Below are 20,814 nucleotides of genomic sequence, written 5' to 3' on the forward strand. Positions count from 1 at the left end.
TCCATTAATGACTTCCGCCATCGCATTAATCTTGGAAATAAACAGGTTCACAAAATTAGCTAAGTGACTCGATACAGAATATATCTTATCTTCAAGATCCTTAACAGACATTTCAACAGAAGTAGATTCAGGCATAATGGGGTCTTGCTGTTCCTTAGAGACCACGGGATCTTCTGTCCCTTCCCTTAATTTAGTATCTTTTCTAGCAGTTTGACTTTGTATAAAAATCCCTCTCAAAGTCCCCCCAGCAATGCCAGGAGACTGAAGATCAGGGTTATCTTTAAGCCAAATCTCTTTAATCATCTTCACTGTATCGATGTCTGGAAAAACCGTTGTAATTGAAGATGCATTTTGCAGCGCCACCACTGTAGCAGTCGAATGACAGCTCTTTAACTCTCCAGCTGGTGGCGCCCCAGCTGATTCAACTGTCCAAGTCTCAGCAACAACACCTGCAGTGACCACCGTGCGAAACATTGGCACCCGTCCCGCCCCTTGTTCTGAAAGCTGTTGAGTGCGACCTTCAGAGAGCCTCACCGGCTTAAAACGAAGCTTCAATGCCGAACTCTGCACGTCCTCCTCTGGATCCATTCTATGCTGAGTCCTGGCTTCTTATAAACATGTAGGCTCAGACAATTTCGGAAAATGTAGTTTTTTAACAGTCTGTTGATATTTTCTTTTACCTTTTTTTTTGCAGATAAACCATTAGGCACTAATCCAACACCTCTTATTATTTATAAACTTTTAAAAGAACGTTAACGGGCACTTAAAGACAAAACAATAAATCAGAGTCAAGAGAGATCTGGAAGGCACGTCTGTTCCCTACGCCATCTTGCCACGCCCCCATGATTCTATTATATTTAACTGTATACAAAATTATAAATATAAATTTTTTTAAACTGAAATGTTTCACTGCGAGATAGATAGCTAAGAGTTCTTGCCCAATTGTAGGATACTTTGCCTGAGCCGGTGAATGTTTGGCTGAAAAAAAAATGCCAGAGGCTCTAATTGCCCACAGACTCGTTGTTCGAACACTGCTCCCCACAGCACTGACAGATGCATCTGTGGTAAGAGAGCAAGGCCTTGGGCATTTGATGTACAAGCTTAGTAGCATTTGTAAGAACAGTGTTCACATCATGGAAAGCTAACACAGCATCATCTCCCAAAGTTAATGTCTTTTTGAAGCAGACATCATATCCTTTGAGTCGTTCAGCAAGAGGTAATAGAGATGCTGCGGTATTCACCAGGGAACAACAATAAAATTCCTCGTACCTAAAAACCATCACAACTGGCCAAACGTTCCTAACGGGGGGAGGAAATTATCAAATTCCATGCACTTTCCATTCATCAGGCAAAATACCATGTTGCATAACTCTAGCTCCCAAACATACAAGATCAGAAACACCAGAAACACTTTCCAGGGATTGATCACGGTACCACATTCCTCAAGCCTCGGAAACAATGAGATAAGGTGGCTCTTGTGCTCCTTTTCATCCACACTTACAACCAGAATCTCCTGGATGAACTTAAGTACTAAAAAATCCAAGGCCAGTGAGTTCGTGGTCCATGAACTGCTGGAATGTCTGAGCTGCATTCCATAGACCGAATGGTATTCTCAGAAACTCAAACATGCCGAATGGGAGCATCACTGCTGTCTTTGTGACATCCAAAGACTCAAATGGAATCTAATAGTAAGCATGTACTAGATCTATTTTGACAAATGCATATTTGCCGTGGAGGTTGGCTGAGAAGTCTTGTAAATTTGAAATATTGTATCAGTCAGGCACGGTGGAATTGTTCAGGGCACAATTATCTCTGCAAGGCCGCCAATCCCTAGTTTTTTTCAGAACCATATACAACCTTGAAGACCAGCAGCTGTCAGATCTGTGGACTACGCCCAATTCTTGCCAATCCAATCTTGCGATTTTAAGATAATCCGGGGGTTTTACAAGCCTGCGTCTTATGGACCCTGCCTTTAAATGGTGGCTTATTGGATGTCTGTACACCATTATGATGGGGTCACAAGGCAAGAAAAACCCTTGAGCAAGGCTTGGAAAGGGCAGGAGCCAGGTTGAAGGCTTGTCAGGCAGCAGATGGCATTGGTAGGACAACAAATGCAGCTCACTTGCATTCAAGAGCTGCAGTCCACACAACAGCATTTTTTTCCAAATACATCACTGAAAAATGTGACAAGAAATCCACTCCCAAAAAGGAATTTGCCACATTTACAACTGAAAACCCACCCAAAACGATTGTGAAGCTGAAATGAAATGTGAGTGACCTCTGGCCATGTTTGAATAAGAGAATCATTTGTCACTGAAAGAACACATGACATATTAGAAAGTCTATGTTCCTCATGGGTTGGAGGGACAGGCACCGCTCCAAAGTGACAGATAGTTTTGGAGTTTTACATAGAGATGTCAAACTAATAACCTACTCTTAACAACTGCCAAGAATTTTTTCCATTTTTCTTAGTTGCCTTCAATAAACTCTCTCAAATGAGAACAAGATCTCAAGACAAAGGACAGAACCAGGCCACAAGTCCCGTCGATTCTGCTCCTTAAACCGACACGAAACCACTCTGCACTCCTTTCAATTTCCGGACTTTTCCCATATCCCTGAATGCCCTTACTAATGAGATAGTTGTCTATTTCTTGTTTAAATATGCCCAGTGATCTGGCTTCCACTGCTGTATGCGGCAGCGGTTCCACAGATCCATGACCCACTGGCTAAAGAAGTTCTTCCTAATCTCTGTTTTATATGGATAACCTCTAATTTTCTTGTCCTCAATTCACCCACCAAGGGAACCATCTTACCCGCATCCACCCTATCTAAACCTTTCAAGATACAAAATGCCTCAGTGAGATAACTTCTTTAATTTCCTGTACTCCAATGAATTCTTCACTACCAATTTCACCTGGTCATTAACTTTTAGGTTTCCTTGCACAAGGACACCCAGGTCCCTTTGCACATCCAAGGTCTGAATTTTCATCCCATCCAAATAGTTTATTTCCACTGCCAAAATGTACAACTGTACATTTCTCGGTGTTAAATCTCATCTGCCATCATTTTGCCCAGTTTCCTAATCTGTTTATATCCTTCTGCAACTTTACGGTTTCTACACTTCCTACTCTGTCCCCTATCTTGGTGACCTCTGCAAATTTCGCCACAAAACCATTTAAACCACAATCCAAATCATTAGTTTCTTTTTCCTTGCAATATATCTATCCTGCATTCCTTTTATTATGGCCACATGCCATTCTAGAATTGATCATTACTGAACCTGAACATGTTCTTTGTGATAAACATCTTCAAATAAATGTTCTGGATTTAATTTTTTTAAATCTCATTGTGGCTCCTCTTCATCCCCTCTTTGCAAGTAGAATTCACAAAATTTTCCAAATATTTTTTCAGTAATAATTCTGTGGTACAGAAGATTACTAATCTTTCCTAGAGGTTAAAAGTTGCATTTTGATTTTGTTGTCTCAACTGAACATTGTACAAGGTGAAGGCTGATTAAAATGGATTCAGTAATGATGGCCTTCAAATGTTGCATTATTGCTGTGGCTACACAGCTTGAATGATAAACTGGTGTTTCTACAGGGAATTAACTCATGGAAATGTTCTAAATACATTCATTGGAGATAGACTTCTGTGAAAAGTTTACTGCCCATGGGCAACAATCCTTGAAAAGAGATGAATCATCACCCAACAGAGCAGTCCAGGAATAGGCAATTTGGTGAACAATGTCTGTGGTGACCATGATACTCATTTAAATTAATCCCATCTGTCAGCACATGGTCCATACACATCACCCATTCCCTCTTGTTCATGTGCCCAATCAAATGCCTCTTAAATCATGGTGATTTCACCGCTATCCTGGTAGCGTTGGCCAGACCCCCACCGCACTGTGCAAAAACCTCCCTCACTTCTCTTCTTTTCCCCTCTCATGTTCAATATAGGCATCGTAGTACTTTTACATTTCCCACGGGGTGGGGGGGGGGGGAAGAAGAAATCGACCTTCTCCAGGACTACAATAATTGGATAAATTTCAACATGTCATCTCTCAGCCTCCAAAGCTCCAGAGAAAACTATCCACATTGCCACTTTCAAGGAGCTCGCACTTGCACCCCAGAATCCCTCATTGCAACACTACTACAAGTCCTCTCAAAGTGCAAGACAGTGAATATTCCTTTTCCTTTGGGTGTTGTTTCCTCCATATATCCAAAAGTTGCATTTCATGCATCTATTTAGTTATAAATTTGGTTACTTTGTTCTTACTGTTAATTTTTTTCCCAGTTTTATCCACGTTTGAATCCAAATTCAGGTTGAAATCCCCTTCTATTAGTATGTTCCCTTGCGTGTCTGCTATCTTCAAAAAAATATCTTGCATAATCTTTTGATCTTCTTCGTTAGGTGAATATACATTGGGTAGATTCCAAAACTCCGAATATATCTAACATTTTATCATTACATATCTCCCTGCTGGATCTATTATTTCCTCTTCTATTTTAATTGGTACATTTTTACTGATTAATATAGCTACTCCTCTAGCTTTTGAATTATACGACGCTGCTGTTACGTGTCCTACCCAATCTCTCTTTAATTTCTTGTGCTCCAATTCAGTTAAATGTGTTTCTTGCACAAATGCTATATCAATTTTTTTCTTTTTTCAGTAAATTTAGCAGTTTCTTCCTTTTGATTTGGTTATATATTCCGCTAATATTTCAAGTCATATAGTTCAACGTAGCCATTTCATACATTGTTTATCTTCCCTTTCCGTTTCCTCATCATCACCTTTCTTTCTTATCCATTTCTGCTTTCTTGTTTTGAACACTTTATAAGACAACATTTCTAAAACATCAAACATTTTCCTTATTCTGCTATTTAAAACTTCTTTAACCCCATTCTCCCCTCCCCCTCCTGAGTTGCCCTTTATTCCTTGTCAGGCAACCACGTCTCCCCTGTCCATTTGGATTTGCGAATTCACTCGAAAGCGTCAACTGATTTTGCAGTGACCGTAACTCCTCTCCACCCAACCCCTTCCCGAGAAGATTTCAATTTTCATATATATCAAAAGTCACTCTTTTAATTCCCTCGTTATTCCCTCTATTCCCTTTCATTCCCTTATTAATTCTTATCTATACTATATATTTTCCTCTAAATACGGATACATTCATGTATACACATATATACATACACATCTATATGTATATATATATATATATATATATATATCTATATATATATATATCTATATATATATAGATATATATATATATCTATATATACCCATATACACACATACATATAGTTCTTGGTCATTTTTACTCTCATTATATGTCTTCATCTCTCTGCTTGTTTTGTAGTTGTTCTGCAAATTTCCTTGCTTCCTCTGGATCCGAGAATAGTCTGTTTTGTTGCCCTGGAATAACTATTTCAAGTACCTCTGGGTACTTTAACATAAATTTATATCCTTTTTTCCATAGGATCGTTTTTGCTGTATTGAACTCCTTCCTCTTCTTCAGGAGTTCAAAACTTATGTCTGGATAGAAAAAAAAAATTGACCTTTGTATTCCAGTGGCTTTTTGTCTTCTCTTATTTTCTTCATTGCTTTCTCCAATATATTTTCTCTTGTTGTATATCTTAAGAATTTTACTAAAATGGATCTTGGTTTTTGCTGCGGTTGTGGTTTCGGGGCTAGTGTTCTATGTGCCCTCTCTATTTCCATTTCTTCCTGTAATTCTGGTCGTCCTAGGACCCTGGGGATCCAATCTTTTATAAATTCTCTCATATTCTTGCCTTCTTCATCTTCCTTAAGGCCCACTATCTTTATATTATTTCTTCTATTATAGTTTTCCATTATATCTATCTTCTGAGCTAACAGCTCATGTGCCTCTTTAACTTTTTTATTAGATTCTTCTAATTTATCTTTTGTCCTCTACTTCCATTTCTACGATTATTTCTCGTTCTTCCACATTTTCCACTCTTTTTCCTATCTCTGATATGACCATTTCTATTTTATTCATTTTTTCTTCTGCACTCTTAATTCTTCTTTTTATCTCATTAAATTCTTGTAATTGCCATTCTTTCACTGATTCCATATATTCTTTAAAAAAAGATATATCCATTGTCCTGCCTTTCCCTTCTTCTTCCATTTCTCTTTGTTCTTCTTCTTCTTCCTCTGGGTTGGCCATCTATTGTTTCCTTGTTTTCTTTTTGCTCTCTTCTTTCATGTTGTTGTTATTTTCTATGTTCTCTTCCTGTTGCTGTGTTGCAGCTGTCACTCTCAGCTGTGGAGATCGACTCCGCAGCTGTTCCCCCCTCCTGTTAGTGTGTTTTTTTTTTCATGCGCATCGCGCATGTGCGGTTGCGCAGTTTTACTCGGCTCCGCGAGCCATTTTTGTAGTCCCGAGCTTGGGACTTCCACCGACCTTAGGGAGCGGACTTCTCTCTCCGCGGCGGGCCTCCTCGGACAGGTAAGGCCTTCACCTTCTTCTTCCGACGTTCTTTCATCTTCTCTTCTTCCCGTTGCTTTCGACTTTTCTCTCTTCGCTGCCATTTTCTTCTCACCTTTACTTTTACTTTGTTTTAATTTTTATTCTTGTACCGTTGTGTTTTGTGTGTTTTTTTTCAACTTTTCCGGAGAGGGCTGGAATTCCCTGACCAGTCTCTACTCCATCACGTGACTCCCTCCTGTGACACCACTTTCATGGAATTATGTAACTCCGTTTTATCTCTTCCTGCCAATTTGCATAACTTGGCTGTTCAATTTTATAATGTTGGCTTCTGGACTATTTTATTGTGTCCCTTGATCAAGAGAGTTCTGGCAGTGCAACGCAATTTTGTTTTCTTTTGTCAGGTCAAATTTTGTCACATTGATCCAAAAACAAGTATTTTCACCATTCCTTCATTTCAGATTCTCTGCAGCTGTCGTATTGAACCTCACAGTGACGGCATCATGTTTGTCTTGTGTATCCTTTCCCCCTCCATCCAGACAGAGGTGCTGATCAACCAGTCGACTCCACTCATCCAGCACCACTGCCATTTCTGCTGCTCGGGCTTTTCATCCCATCTATTCATTTTGTTATTTCCCCTCTTCTTTTTCACAGCAAATAGAATCAGGTTTATTTGATCATCTTTCTGAATCCCAGTGAAAGGTTATCAACCTGAAGTTTTTAACTCCGATTATTTTTCCAGTAGATGACCTGCTGAGTATTTCCAGCATTGAGATTTTATTTTACTGCCTTGGTGTATTACTGAGTGCTTTGAATGGGAGAAGAAATGTGGGTTGGGTTAAGTGGAGATGTTTCGATCATGGAGTGGATTTAGAAAAATAGACGTTAAGGGGGAGGGTGCATGGAAATAGTTAATTCATCTTTTCAAATTGTTTTTTGAGCTATGATTGTTTTCCTCTTCTTGCAATTTTGGTAGTTCAATTTTAGCGAGAAACTCATCTATTTTGTCTTCTTTTCCTTCAATCTCAGTTCAGTATAATTCCTCCTAGAATTCCTTAAAGTTTTCATTGATCTCTGTTGGGTTTTATGTAATTTTTTTTGTCTTTTTTCCTTGATGCCAAAACCGTTCTTTTAGCTTGTTCTGTTTTAAGCTGCCAAGCTAGTATTTTGTGCATTTTTTCTCCTCACTCGTAATACTTCTGCTTTATTTTCATTATGTTCTTCTCCACCTTATACATTTGTAGTGTTTCATATTTTTTTTTGTCTGGCAATTCTCTTCTTTTTGTTGTATCTCCCCTTGATGCTAGATCTTTTTCTGTACTTACTATTTCCCTTTCCAGCTGTTCTATTTCCCGATTGTAGTCCTTTTTCATCTTAGTTACATAACTTATTATCTGCTCTCTGATGAAGGCTTTCATTGCATCCCATAATATAAATTTGTCTTTCACTGATTCCATATTTATTTCAAAGTACATTTTAATTTGGCGCTCAATAAATTCTCTAAAACCCTGTCTTTTAAGTAGCATGGAGTTTAATCTCCATCTATATGTTCTTGTTGGGATGTCCTCCAGTTCTAATGCTAATAACAGGGGTGAGCGTTCAGATAACAATCTAGCTTTATATTCCATTATCCTAACTCTCCCTTGGATATGGGCTGACAACAGGAACAGGTCAATCCTTGAGTATGTTTTATGTCTACTCGAATAATATGAGTATTCCTTCTCCTTTGGGTGTTGCTTCCTCCATAGATCCAAAAGTTGCATTTCCTGCATTGATTTAACCATAAATTTGGCTACTTTGTACTTTCTGCTAGTCTTTTGTCCAGTTTTATCCATCTTTGAATCCAAATTAAGGTTAAAGTCCCCTCCTATCAATATATTCCCCTGTGTTTTTACAATCTTCAAAAAAATATTTTGCATAAACTTTTGATCCTCTTCATTAGGTGCATAGATATTGACCAAATTCCAGAGTTCTGAATATATCTGACATTTTATCATTAAATATCTCCCTGCTGGATCTATCATTTCCTCTTCTATTTTGATTGGTACATTTTTATTGATTAATATAGCTACACCTCTGGCTTTTGAATTAATATGATGGTGCTGTTACATGTCCTACCCACTCTCTCCTTCATCTCTTCTGTTCCACTTCAGTTAGATGTGTTTCCTGCACGAATGCTATATCTATTTTTTCAGTAAATTTAATATCCTCTTCCTTTTGATTTGGTTATGTATTCCATTAATATTTATAGTCATATAGTTCAACATAGCCATCTAATACTTTGTTTACATCTCATTTCCGCCTCCTCACCACCACCTTTTCCCCATTTCCATTTCTCAGTTTTCTTTTTTTGAATGCACTGAATGACAACACTTCTAAAACATAAAATATTTCCACCATTCCCACATCTATAATTCCCTTAAACCCAACTGTCCACCATCTCTGAGTCACCCCTTGTCCCTTGCTGGGCAACCACAACTTCCCTCTCCATTCGGACTGCGAACCCGTTCGCAAGTGTCAACTGATTTCGCAGTAACTGTTATTCTCTCCCACCCAACCCCCTCCAGAAAAGACTTTTATCTTCACATTATAACAAAGCTCCTACTCGTTTCTTCTCTTTTTCTTTTTATGTTTTATTTATTTATTTGTTAACTCCTCCTCTTTTCTTTCCCCCTACTCCCTGACTTCCCTTTTCTTCCCTCCTTTAGTTCTTATTTATACATTATTTTTACATCTTCATATATAGTTTACCGTCATTCTTTGTTCTTGTTACATCTCTTCATCTTTCTATCTGTCTTGCTGGTGTTCTGCAAATTCTCGTGCATTCTCCGGATCCGAGAACAGTCCATTTTGCTGCCCCGGGTAACTATTTTAAGCACCGCTGGATATCTTAACATAAATTTAAAGCCTTTCTACCATAGGATCAATTTTGCTGCATTAAACTCCTTCCTCTTCTTTAGGAGCTCCAAACTTATGTGTGGGTAGAAAAAAAATTGACCTTTGTATTCCAGTGGTTTTTAGTCTTCTCTAATTTTATTCATTGCCTTCTTCAATATATTTTCTCTTGTCATGTATCTCAGGAATTTTACTAAAACGGATCTTGTTTTTTGTTGTGACTGTGGTTTCGGGGCTAATGTTCTGTGTGTGCTTTCTATTTCCATTCCTTCCTGCATTTCTGGCATTCCCAGGACCTTTGGGATCCATTCTTTTATAAATTCTTTCATATCTTTGCCACCTTCATCTTCCTTAAGGCCCACTATCTTTATATTGTTTCACCTACTATAGTTTTCCATTATATCCAACTTCTGGGCTAACAACTCCTGTGTTTCTTTAACTTTTTTGTCACTTTCTTCCAATTTTCTTTTTAGGTTGTTCACTTCCATTTTTACCACCATTACACGTTCTTCCACATTATCTGATCCTTTCCCTACATCTGTTATGACCAGCTCTATTCTACTCACTTTTTCTTCTGTACTTTTCATTTCACTAAATTCTAGTGTCAGCCATTCTTTTAATGCTTTCATTTGTTCTTGAAAAATAATTTTTCTTTATGTACTCTCCATTCATTTTACCTCCTATTCCTCTGTGCAGAGCTTGGTGTTCTCCTTCTTCTTCTTCTGTGTCTGCTCTTGGGTTTGTGTCTTCTATTTCTCTTCCTTGTATCTGTATCTCTTTGGACTTTCTGGATGAGCTGCTTGTCTCAGTTTGTTGGGTTTTTTTCCATGGTTTCTTGATGTTGGTCCTCTTCTTCTGGGCTGTTTATCTGTTGTGTCTCTTGCTTCCTTTTTTCTTTCAGATCCCTCCCTTTCCATTTGCTTTCTTTATCTTCCGACTGGGAGCCCTGCTGTCGGGCATCTCACAGCTGTTGGTGCTGTGGAGTTTAACTCCACAGCTGGTCCCCCTCCCGTCAGTATTCTCCTTGTCATGCACATCGCGCATGCACGATTCTTCGTGCATCCGCAGTGGTGCACCCCTATTTGGCTCCGTGAGCCATTTTTGCAGTCCCACAGTTGGTGGGTCACGACCCTGCGGGGTCTCCACTCACCTCGGGGAGCGGGCTCCTCTTTCCACGGCGGGTCCCTGCTTTTTCGTGCAGGTAAGGCCTTCACTTTCTCTTCTGGCGTCTTTATTCTTTTCTTCCTGTTGTTTTGGCTTTTCTTTCTGAGGAGCCATTTTCTCCAAACCTTTATTTTTTATTTGTTATGATTTGTGTGTCTGGGGCTGTAATGGAGGACTAAAACCATGTACACAGATGCTTTTTGCTTATATGGAACTGACGACACTGGGTCCACATGCAGGTCACCTTACTTTCAGAACTAGCAAATGTAATTAAACTCAGCCATGGGGATTTATCTGAAGATAGACTTTGAAATGGAATTCCACTGTGAGGCCCAGGGAAAGCAGTTGTCAAATGCAACACTCTGAAATTGACGAATTGGTCACAACCTGTCTTGCTCGAGAAGTTTTAATAAGTCTTTTTATCTACGAGATAAACGAGGAAATCATAACATCCTGGTTCCATAATAATTAATCTTCTAAATTGTAGAATATAATGTTCAGTTTTGATTTTGACTGACAAATGTTAGAAGGAGGAGGCGCATGATTAATTGTTTTTGGGGTATATAAGCCTGTGGTCCTGCTGCTTAAGTTTAGACTCTCCGAGGGGTGGGAACACCCCTTGTCAAGAAGGAAGAACAGCCTGAGTCCAAGCAACGTCCCGGTCGGGGGAGGTGGAGAAGCTGCTACCGGCGCCCTGACAACCTACTACAAGTGTGCAGTTGTAGCCTCGCTTCGGCATTTGGGACCAGCCCAGGCATTGATAAGTATAGTTGGGAAGGGCTTGCATATTGTAGTGTGAAATCAGCTTTTGAATTAGTAATAAACATTTGTATAAACTGAACTGTTCTCGGTGTGTGTTTGTCTATTTTCTTTCGGTGGCTCAAACACTGTGACCAATCTAAAATGAACAAAATGAGAGGTATAAGTTTACCCAAGACAGGGGCTTTGCTTTTTCTTCACTTATTTCCTTTTTTTCTGGAGAGGGCTGGTATTCTCCTACCGGCCCCTACTCCATTACATGACTCTTCCAGTTTATCTTTCTTATTGAGGGGGATTCCACAATGTAACTTTGTTATTTGAATGAATTCATCAGAATGAACATGTGATGTGATTTTTACCCGCCGTCTAACCTTGTAAGTGAGTGAGTCCCACCTTTTGACCTTGTTTTCTCATTGGAGTTCGACATTGAAAATGTTTTGTTAGTGAGTTCCACAGTGTAACCTTGTGATGTGAGTGAGTTCCAAAGAATAATCATGTTTTCTTTGTGAATCCCATATTGTAAACTTTATGTTAGTGAGTCCCACAGTGTAATCATGTCTTCTTTATGAATCCCACATTGTAAATGTAATGTGAATGAGTCCCACAGTGTAAACTTGTTATGTGAGAGATTTGCACAGTATAATCTTGTTGACTTAGTGAATCCCACATTGTAAATGTTATGTGAGTGAGTCCCACAGTGTAAACTTGGTATGTGAGAGATTTGCACAGTATAATCTTGTTGACTTAGTGAATCCCACATTGTAAATGTTATGTGAGTGCGTCCCACAGTGTAAACTTGGGATGTGAGTAATTTTCACAGTGTGACCTGGTGATGTGAATGAGTTTCAAGGTGTGACATTTTTATGGAAGTGAACTCCACAGTGTCAACCTGTAAAGTTCTTGAGTCTCAGAGTATAAAATTGGGATGTTAAAATGGAAAGGAACTACAAACACTAAAATAAATGGCATTTTGGGAAATGTTTAATCTTTGTTTTCACAAGCTATGAACTGTGTTGTGTATAAATTAACAACACATGTAAAATGATTTTTCTTCAAGAAAACAAATGTACATCAGGAAATTCACATCCACATTTCCATTTTAAAAAAGCCTAATATAAATGCTATAATGAAACTACAAACATTAAAATAAATGCTTTTTTGGGAATTGATTAAACATTGTTTTGACATCTATGAACTGTCATGTTTAAATATTAATAGCACATGTAAAACAGTTAAAGAAGTTGAAATATGTACTTTTCAACCAGAAACCAGAAAGTAGTTAAGGAAATTCGCATTTAAGTTTCAATTTCATCAAGGATTCCACAGTGTCAACCTGTCAGGTTAGTGAGTCTCCGGCGGCTGGCGTCCTTGCGGAGACTGTCGACGACTCAACGAGGCAACCATTCCTGACCGTTACCCCATCCCTCACATCCAGAACTTTACGGCCAACCTGCATGGTGTGAGGGCTTTCTCCAAGGTTTACCTGGTGTGCAGATATCACCAGATCCCAGTGCACCCTGAGGACAGACCCAAGATGGCCACATCACCCCCTTTGTCAATATAAGCATCTGTATGAGTTAACCCTTGGATTACCAAATTAATCATCCTTTGGAATGTAGCAGGGGCATTTTTCATGCCAAAAGGTAACACATTATACTCATATAAACCAGATGGAGTTACAAAAGCCGAAATATTCTTTCCTCTCCCAGTTAAAGACAGACACCAGTAAGCTTTCAACAAATCCAACTTAGTAAGAAATTTAGCTTTGCCAATTTTATCAATACAGTCATCTGTTCTTGGAATAGGATAAGCATCTGTTTTAGTTACTGAATTAACCTTCCTGTAATCTGAACAGAACCGAATAATTCCATCTGGTTTCGGTACCAGAATACAAGAAAAAAAAACCTTCTGAGTTTGAAGGTCTAATATTTGAAGGTCTAATATTTGAAGGTCTAATATTTGAAGGTCTAATATTAATAATGTAATATTCCACCTCCTGATCTATGATTTTACTCCTTAATGTATATACTATATGGGTGTTGATTCATGGGACTTGCTTCTCCCACATCTACATCATGATAAATCACTGATGTCTTTTTTTGGCACATCAGGAAACAAATTTGTAAATTTCAAAATTAATTCCTTCAATTGCATCCGTTTCTTGTGATTTAAGATGACCTAACTTTTCCTCCAAATTTTCCAAAATTGCTGAGTTCGATAGGCACTCAGGAACCATGGTTTCTTTAAGGTTACCCTCACAAGATTTTGTTTCCATAATCTTGTGATCGATAACTTCCTCAACCCTGTCTACAGCAAACACCTGAAACAGATGGTTCTCCACTCCCCTTATCCTCATAATAAGGTTTGGTGGTGGTGCACATCTCTGTGAATGAACCGGCCCTGTTTGTACCGCTGTCAGGGCTTGCTTATTGCCTCGTGGCCTCAGTTTGTGTCCTGGGCCACTTAATGACGTCACCACTGCGTGGGGCAGAACTCACGTTGGCTTTAAATTGGGGCGCTCCAAATTCAGATAAACAATTGTCCTTGAAATTCCATCAAGTCCTGTGGTGTTTTCTGTGTGTAGCGGCCACTACATTGGTGAACCTGCAGAGCCCAGATGACATCTGGTCTCAAAACATGGATTCCTCGGCGATCAGCACTCTCTCTGTGAAGCTCCCCCATTCTGGACCTACCGGCCCCGCACATGGATCAGGCAGGTGGAGGTGGATCTTCAACTCCGGCAGATCACCTCGGACTCCACCATGTTCTACCACATGGTGAGTGCCCTCAACAAGGAAAGAGCAGCTAGAGTTGCTGATCTGATCCATGATCCCTCTGAGGAGGGCAAGTGCATCACCCTCAAAACCCTTCTCCTCAGCATCTTTAGACTCTCCTGTCGGCAGCACGCAGCCAGGCTGATGCACCTCAATGGCCTGGGGGACAGACCTATATAGTATATACATTAAGGAGTAAAATCATAGATCAGGAGGTGGAATATATGTTGAGAAATTACATTATTAGACCTTCAAACTCAGAAGGTTTTTTTTTCTTGTATTCTGGTACCGAAACCAGATGGAATTATTAGATTTTGTACAGATTACAGGAAGGTTAATTCAGTAACTAAAACAGATGGTTATCCTATTCCTAGAACAGATGACTGTATTGATAAAATTGGCCTTGATGGACGAGATGCTTGCACTGATAGAAGGTCACAGACCCTGCCTGATGCTTGAGTAAGCCTTCCTCGAACAAATGCCAGAGGACATCCCGTTCCTGCAAGCAGACAAGGACTTCTCAAATCTCAGGACGGTCGCAGCCCATGCCGATGTGTTGTGGTGGACGATGAGAGAACGAGGCCACCATGAACCAGGTCACAACCCCTGTGCCCGAACGACCACAGCCCACCCCCAGACAGAAGACGGAAGAGCACCAGTCAACCTTGTGCTTCTACAGGGGCACAGTTCCTACTTCTTCAAAGCCGCCACCATCATCCCTGGGCCGAAGAAGTCATCAGTTCTTTCCTCAGTGACGGTTGCCCTGCTCCATTTACATCTACCATCATGAAGTGCTTTGAGAGTCTCATCATGGGGCACATCAACCTCCTGTTGCTCCCCTCACTGGACCCCCTGCCATTCGTATATTGATCAAACTGCTCTATGGATTATGCCATCACCACCTCCCTCCATTTAGCCTCACCCATCTGGAAGCAAACACAGGTCTGTTGGAATGCTGTTCATTGACTTCACTTCAGCCTTCAACCCAATCAGACCTCAGTACCTGATGGAGACGTTGAACCTGCTGGACCTAAACACTTCCCTCTGCAGTTAGATTCTTGACATCCTGTGGGGGAGATCTCAAGCATTCTGGGTCACAATCAGGACTTCCCAGATCATCACCCCTCCCCACCTCCCCCGGGCTGTGGGCTTGTCCATTGGTGTCTACTCTGCTGACCCATGGCTGTGCAACTAGACTCAGCTCAAACCATATCCTCAAGTCCATTGATGATGCGACCGTGGTGGGCCTTATCAGCAAGAATGATGAGTCAGTGTTGAGGTGCAGTTGCTAACAGACTAGTGCAGAGCCAACAGTCTATATCTGAATGTTAATAAAACCAAAGAGATGGTTGTCCACTTCAGGGAGGCCCGAAGGATCTCTGTTCACTGACCACTGACGGCTCCACCGTTGAGGTTGTGAAATGGACCAGGTTTCTTGGTGTGCGTTTGGTGGAGAATCTCCCCTGGTCCTCAACACCAGCTCCATTATCGAGAAAGCCCAGTAGCATCTCTTCATCCTCTGAAGGCAGAGGAAAGTTCATCTCCCACCCTCCATCCACACGACATCCTACAGAGGATGTATTGAGAGGATTCGGAGCCATTGCATCACACTCTGGTTTGGAAACTGTACCACCTCAGACCTCAAAACCCTCCAGAGGATAGTGGAATCAGCAGAGAATATCATTGAGGTCTCTCTTCCTGCCATGATGGACATCTACAAGGCAAGATCCACGTGGAAGGCAAATAATATGGTGAAAGACTTCACACACCCTTCTTGGAAATGGTCTCCATTCTTCCATCTGGAAGGAGCGTTCGGGCCCACTCATCCAGATTGTGTAACAGCTTTTATCCGCAAGCCATCAGGCTCCTCTATTCCGAGAACATATGTGTACTCGTATATCATGGGTTTGTTTTCGTGGGTTTTTAAAAAAATTGTCTTATGACTTAATAGTTCATTTCGATTTATGTCAATATGCTTCTTGTTCCTGGAGAAACCCTCTCTCATCTTTCCTGTGATATTAATGGCAATGGTTTGAATGATAAATAAAGGTGACTTGACCACTTGGATTTCCTTCCCTTCAGACCCCAAAGAGTACGGATTGGCAAACTCATCTCCTCCACAATCAGGAGCGGAGAGTCACAGGGTGGCCAATTCCATCTCCTGCTCTATTCTCTTTGCACCTATGACTGATTAAGAAATTACATTTTCCAATCACTTATTAGCAAATGATACCACAGCAGTGCACTGTATAAAAAGGGTCAATGGGTCAGCACACAGGACGGAGACAGAAATCTTGGCTGAAGCAATATAACACCCACTGTCTGCGTCAAAGAGCTGATTGTGGACTTCAGCAATGTGTGACAGAGTATATAGATATGTTTTTGGGAGATCAATTGGGAAAGGTTTGTTAGAGCACTGTTCAGGTGTCCCAGCTAGATTCATCCTTTATGAGTGACGAGCCACCTGCTGGTGAGGGGTAACAGGAAGTCCTCCCTATGGCGCTCCATTCCATCCAGTCGCTACTATGTACCATGACCAACACTACTCGTCACAAGCTCTTACTCAATTTGGAAAGTAGGTCGACATCGAGAACAACACTCCCAACCTGGATCACCACTCCGGGTCCAGTCCTTCTCAGGAAGCACGTGAGGAGAAGCAAGAACCGACCCCCTGGTGGAAAGGGCGAACCTGCTCCACACCAATCCCACGTATGCCTTTGTGGATACCCGGATGGGAGGGAGAACACGGTCTCCATCAGGCCCTGGTAACCACCAGATCAAAGGGTCTGTTGCCTCAGGTGCCCTGCAAGTCACGGAGCTCATTCTCACAGCCCCCAGTCAGGGCCTCGGGGGATCCAGATCAGGAGGAAAGTGCATCCCCCTCCACCATTAAGCCAGAGGACCAGCCCACCTCTCCTCCCTCACAAGGGGACCAGGAGACCCAAGGAGCCTAAGGCCCCCCCCCCCAGTGCTAAGGTGCTCCACCAGGATCTACAGGTCCCCGCATCGCTTAATTCTGTAAATTTGTAAATGTTTATTTTTCAACTTTTCTTCTGAACCCATGATCTCTGTCTTCATTCACAGACCCTAAATTCTACAAGAAGGGGTGAATGCAGTGAACTGGGATTCACTGGTAGTGTGTTGCGCTGATACCTGGCCCGGCCTCCTGGCTCTGCCCCATCTAACCCTGTTTTCCTGCCTAAACAGAGAACCCTTCCGAAGATGTCTGTGAGATCCTCCCATAGTTATAAGCTAATCAAAGCATTTATTCCCCCTCCAGTTGTGCGAGCTTTGATTCACGTGACAGTTTGTAGTTGAGGAGTCTGATGGTGGAGGGGGAGCAGCTCTTTCTGAACCTGGTGGTGCGAGGCTTGTGGCATCGAGACTTCTTTCCTGATGGTGCCAGTGAGAACAGAGCATGTTCTGGGTGGTGTTCATGCCCGATGATTGCTGCTGTAATATTGTCGCTGATGATGTGTAATATTACATTTCTGTCTGATTACATGACAATAAATTGTATCGAATCTGATCTGAAAGCAAGTGTTTCCCACTCAGCTGTGGGGAGTTTGGGAGTGAGCTGTCTTCTTTAACTGCAGCCATCTCCTCATCACCCTCTCACTTTCTTCCATCCATGTGCCTAAGACCATCAGACTCTTTTAGATGTCCTGACTGTACCAGCCTCCACCTCCCAGGTCAATCATTCCAGGCACCCACTCCTCTCAATGTTTGGTTCTGATGTCTCCCCTAAACATTCCTCCCCTCACTGTGTACAGACGTTACCTGGTGTTTGCTACTCTCCCAAACTGGGGGAAGGTGCTGGTGGTCCACCCGATCTATGCCTCATCATCTTGTAGACTTCCAAGGCCCATCTCATTCTTCACTTCAAAGGGAGAAGCCCAAGGTCTTTGAACCTTGCCTCACAAGGCACATTCTCCAATCCAGACAACATCCTGGTCCATCTGCTCTGCAGCCTCTCCAAAGATTCACCTGTTCCTTCCTGTAAAGAGGTTGTCCAGATTGGAAAAGAAGTGATGAGGCAAGGTAAGTAAAGCTGGGCCTTTTCTTTTTGGAGGCAGAAGGATCAGAGGAGACTTAATAGAGGTCTCCCAGATTCAGAGAGGCATAGATAGGGTGGGCAGCAAACGCCTGTTTCCCAGGGCAGGAATAGCAAACACCCGAGGACGTGTGTCCACAGTGGAGAGAGGGGAATTTCGGTGATCCATCAGGGGTAAGTTTATTTTAAGCAGAGTTGTGGTGGCCTGGAATGGAGGTGGAGGTTGAAACATTAGGGGATTTAAGAGACTCGTAGACAGGCACATGGATAAAGAAAACAGGGTCGGGAAAGTTTTGTATTGGAATATATGGGTCAGCACAATATCGAGGGCCAAAGGGCCTGTGCTGTGTTTTGCAGGAAAGTGCACAGTAATATTTTTTTCCAAAAGATCAGGTTGTATTTGACAAAATGTGTGGTGTTTTGGGATCAAAAACCACAACTTTGCAGGGCCGAAATGTGGGCAGTTTTCATTTAAAAAGCCCAAACTGTGATTTACAAATTGTGTGTTTTGGTTTAAAAACCATGTCTGTACTTTGCAAAAGATGAGACAATGAGACCTAGGAGCAGGTCGGCCATTCAGACCATCGAGTCCGCTCCACCATTTCATCATGAACTGATCCATTCTCCCACCATCCCACTCCCCTGCTTCTCCACACAGCCTTGGTACCCTGACTGTTCATAGAGCTGGGACTGGGAGAACATGGCAGCACTGGCGGAGCTGCAGACCCACGGAGAGCAGAAACCCAGTGCTCCGTCGTGGGCTCCTACCATCTAGTCTGAATGCTGTTGGATCCGGAAAGGCTTTAAAAGACCTGTAAATTGACCTGACGCTGGTTTTATTTTAAAAATGTTGCAGCCGTGGGGGCCGCCTCCAGGATAGCAGGGCCTATGATTGGCAGCAGCCAGGAGAGGTGAGAGACTTCGGGGAAGCAGAGGACTGGCTCAGGGCACCAGGAAATGGGGAGCCCAACCCGGTTTAAGAAGGAGATGAAGAGGAGGTGACCCCTGGGACAGGATCACAGCGGCAGCCCAGAGAGGGGTTCTGTGGTTGAACCCACAGGCGGGGGGGGGGGGGGGGGTGGGGGCGATTCGAGGGAAGGAAACTCCTCAGGCTGTGAGCTGCTGACGAGTGCAGTTGAGGGATTCACGGGACTGCAGGAGACTGGCTCAAGATTGGCCGAAGTGGATCCAGGGATCTGAAGCAGGATGAGAGAGGGGGCCGAGGTCCCTGAAGGGTTCCTCATCATGATGGGGGCTCAGATCTGGAGCTCAAGCTGCTGATGGTTTGGACTAGATTCTGTGTGGTAACAGGGGCGATGGGAGGGTTGGAGCCAAATTGACGGACGCTCAGTGACTCTGGGGAGGTCTCATTTGCTTCTCTTTCTCTGACTGTAAAGAGGTGCTTCAAGCAATTTCTGCCAATGTCAAATCTGTCTGCCCTACAGCAGACGAAAAACAAATTTTGTGTAATGTTGCACTGTCTTTATTACATGGCAATAAATTGAATCTTAACTCTTGGAAATGTGAGAGAGATCTGACTCTTTCGTTTGTCCACACAGAGAGTGGTACTGCCTGGAATGCATTGCCGAGGGTGGTGATCGAGGCTGGGACAACCAGGACATTGAAGACTCTTTGACAGGCAGATGGATGTAAGGATAATAAAGGGTGACAGGTGTAAGGTGGGGAGGGTTTAGATTGTTATGGAGAAGGTTTACGTCGGTCAGCACAACATCGTGGAATGAACGGCCGGTCTGTGCTGGAATATTCTGTGTTCAATGCTGTTGAGCAAATAAGGAGGGTTCCAACAGTCCCAGTCAGGATGGTTATAAAGATGGGGACAGATGTGGCTTTGCTGAGGGCCCCTGCTTCAGCTCCAACTCTTCCCAACAAAGACTGTGCACCGTGTACATGGCTCAATGTCCGTGGGACCTTCTCTCATGGTCTTGTATTTCCTTGTGACAGGAAAGGAGGGGACTTGAGCTCTGCTTCCCTGTTCTCTCCCAACAACTGATCCTAATTCTCCTCATATTTTTGCTGAATCATTACAATTAAACACAGTTTGAATTTCCAGACTTTACTGTGGCATTCCCTGAAAAAAATTATTTCCCGCCACTCAGATCTTTTCACAGAGTCATAAAGATTCCCAGCGTAGAAACAGACCCTTTGGGCCAACTTCAGATTCAACCCTGAGATTCTTGTTCCTGGAGGCGAGGCAGAGTTACCACTTCTTGGTCATGCCAAAAAGAACCAACTCAACCTACGCAGCGAAACAAATAAAGAACAATTGGGAACAAATGGTGCCATATAGATTCCGATTTATTGACAAGTACACACATAAAAACTCAGAGATTCATTTTTCCTCTGGACAGACACAATTACCACTTATTGGCAGTCAAAGAAAACTGTACACAACATACACATTTAATCCCATGAAGAACTGTAAACAAAGTGTACAATACATTGGAAAACAATCGCTGAAGTCCAAATATAAGAGTCCTTAAATGAGTCCCGTAAGCCCAATACCCAGAGCCACCGTAACACCACGACTGAGTGCCACCATAACCCCACGACCCAGAGCCACCGTAACCCCACTACCGAGTGCCACCGTAACCTCACGACCTAGAGCCACCATAACCAAACTACACAGAGCCACCGTAACCCCACTACCCAGAGCCGCTGTAACCCCACCACCCATAGCCGTCGTAACCCACTA

The 20,814-nt window shown here is 42.2% G+C and overlaps 1 long non-coding RNA gene across 1 annotated transcript in view; it reads left to right on the top strand.

Moving 5' to 3' along the window:
• LOC138745265 (uncharacterized) overlaps nt 1–20,374 on the top strand; it is an 83,038-nt gene extending 62,664 nt beyond the window's left edge. The window contains exons 2-3 of the long non-coding RNA XR_011346115.1: nt 19,661–19,750; nt 20,219–20,374. This is a non-coding gene — a long non-coding RNA (uncharacterized lncRNA). The remainder of the gene's footprint in view (nt 1–19,660; nt 19,751–20,218) is intronic.
• The last annotated feature ends 440 nt before the right edge of the window (nt 20,375–20,814 follow it).

The sequence above is a fragment of the Narcine bancroftii genome, chromosome 11, assembly GCF_036971445.1.
Source record: "Narcine bancroftii isolate sNarBan1 chromosome 11, sNarBan1.hap1, whole genome shotgun sequence".
NCBI classification, from domain to species: Eukaryota; Metazoa; Chordata; class Chondrichthyes; order Torpediniformes; family Narcinidae; genus Narcine; species Narcine bancroftii.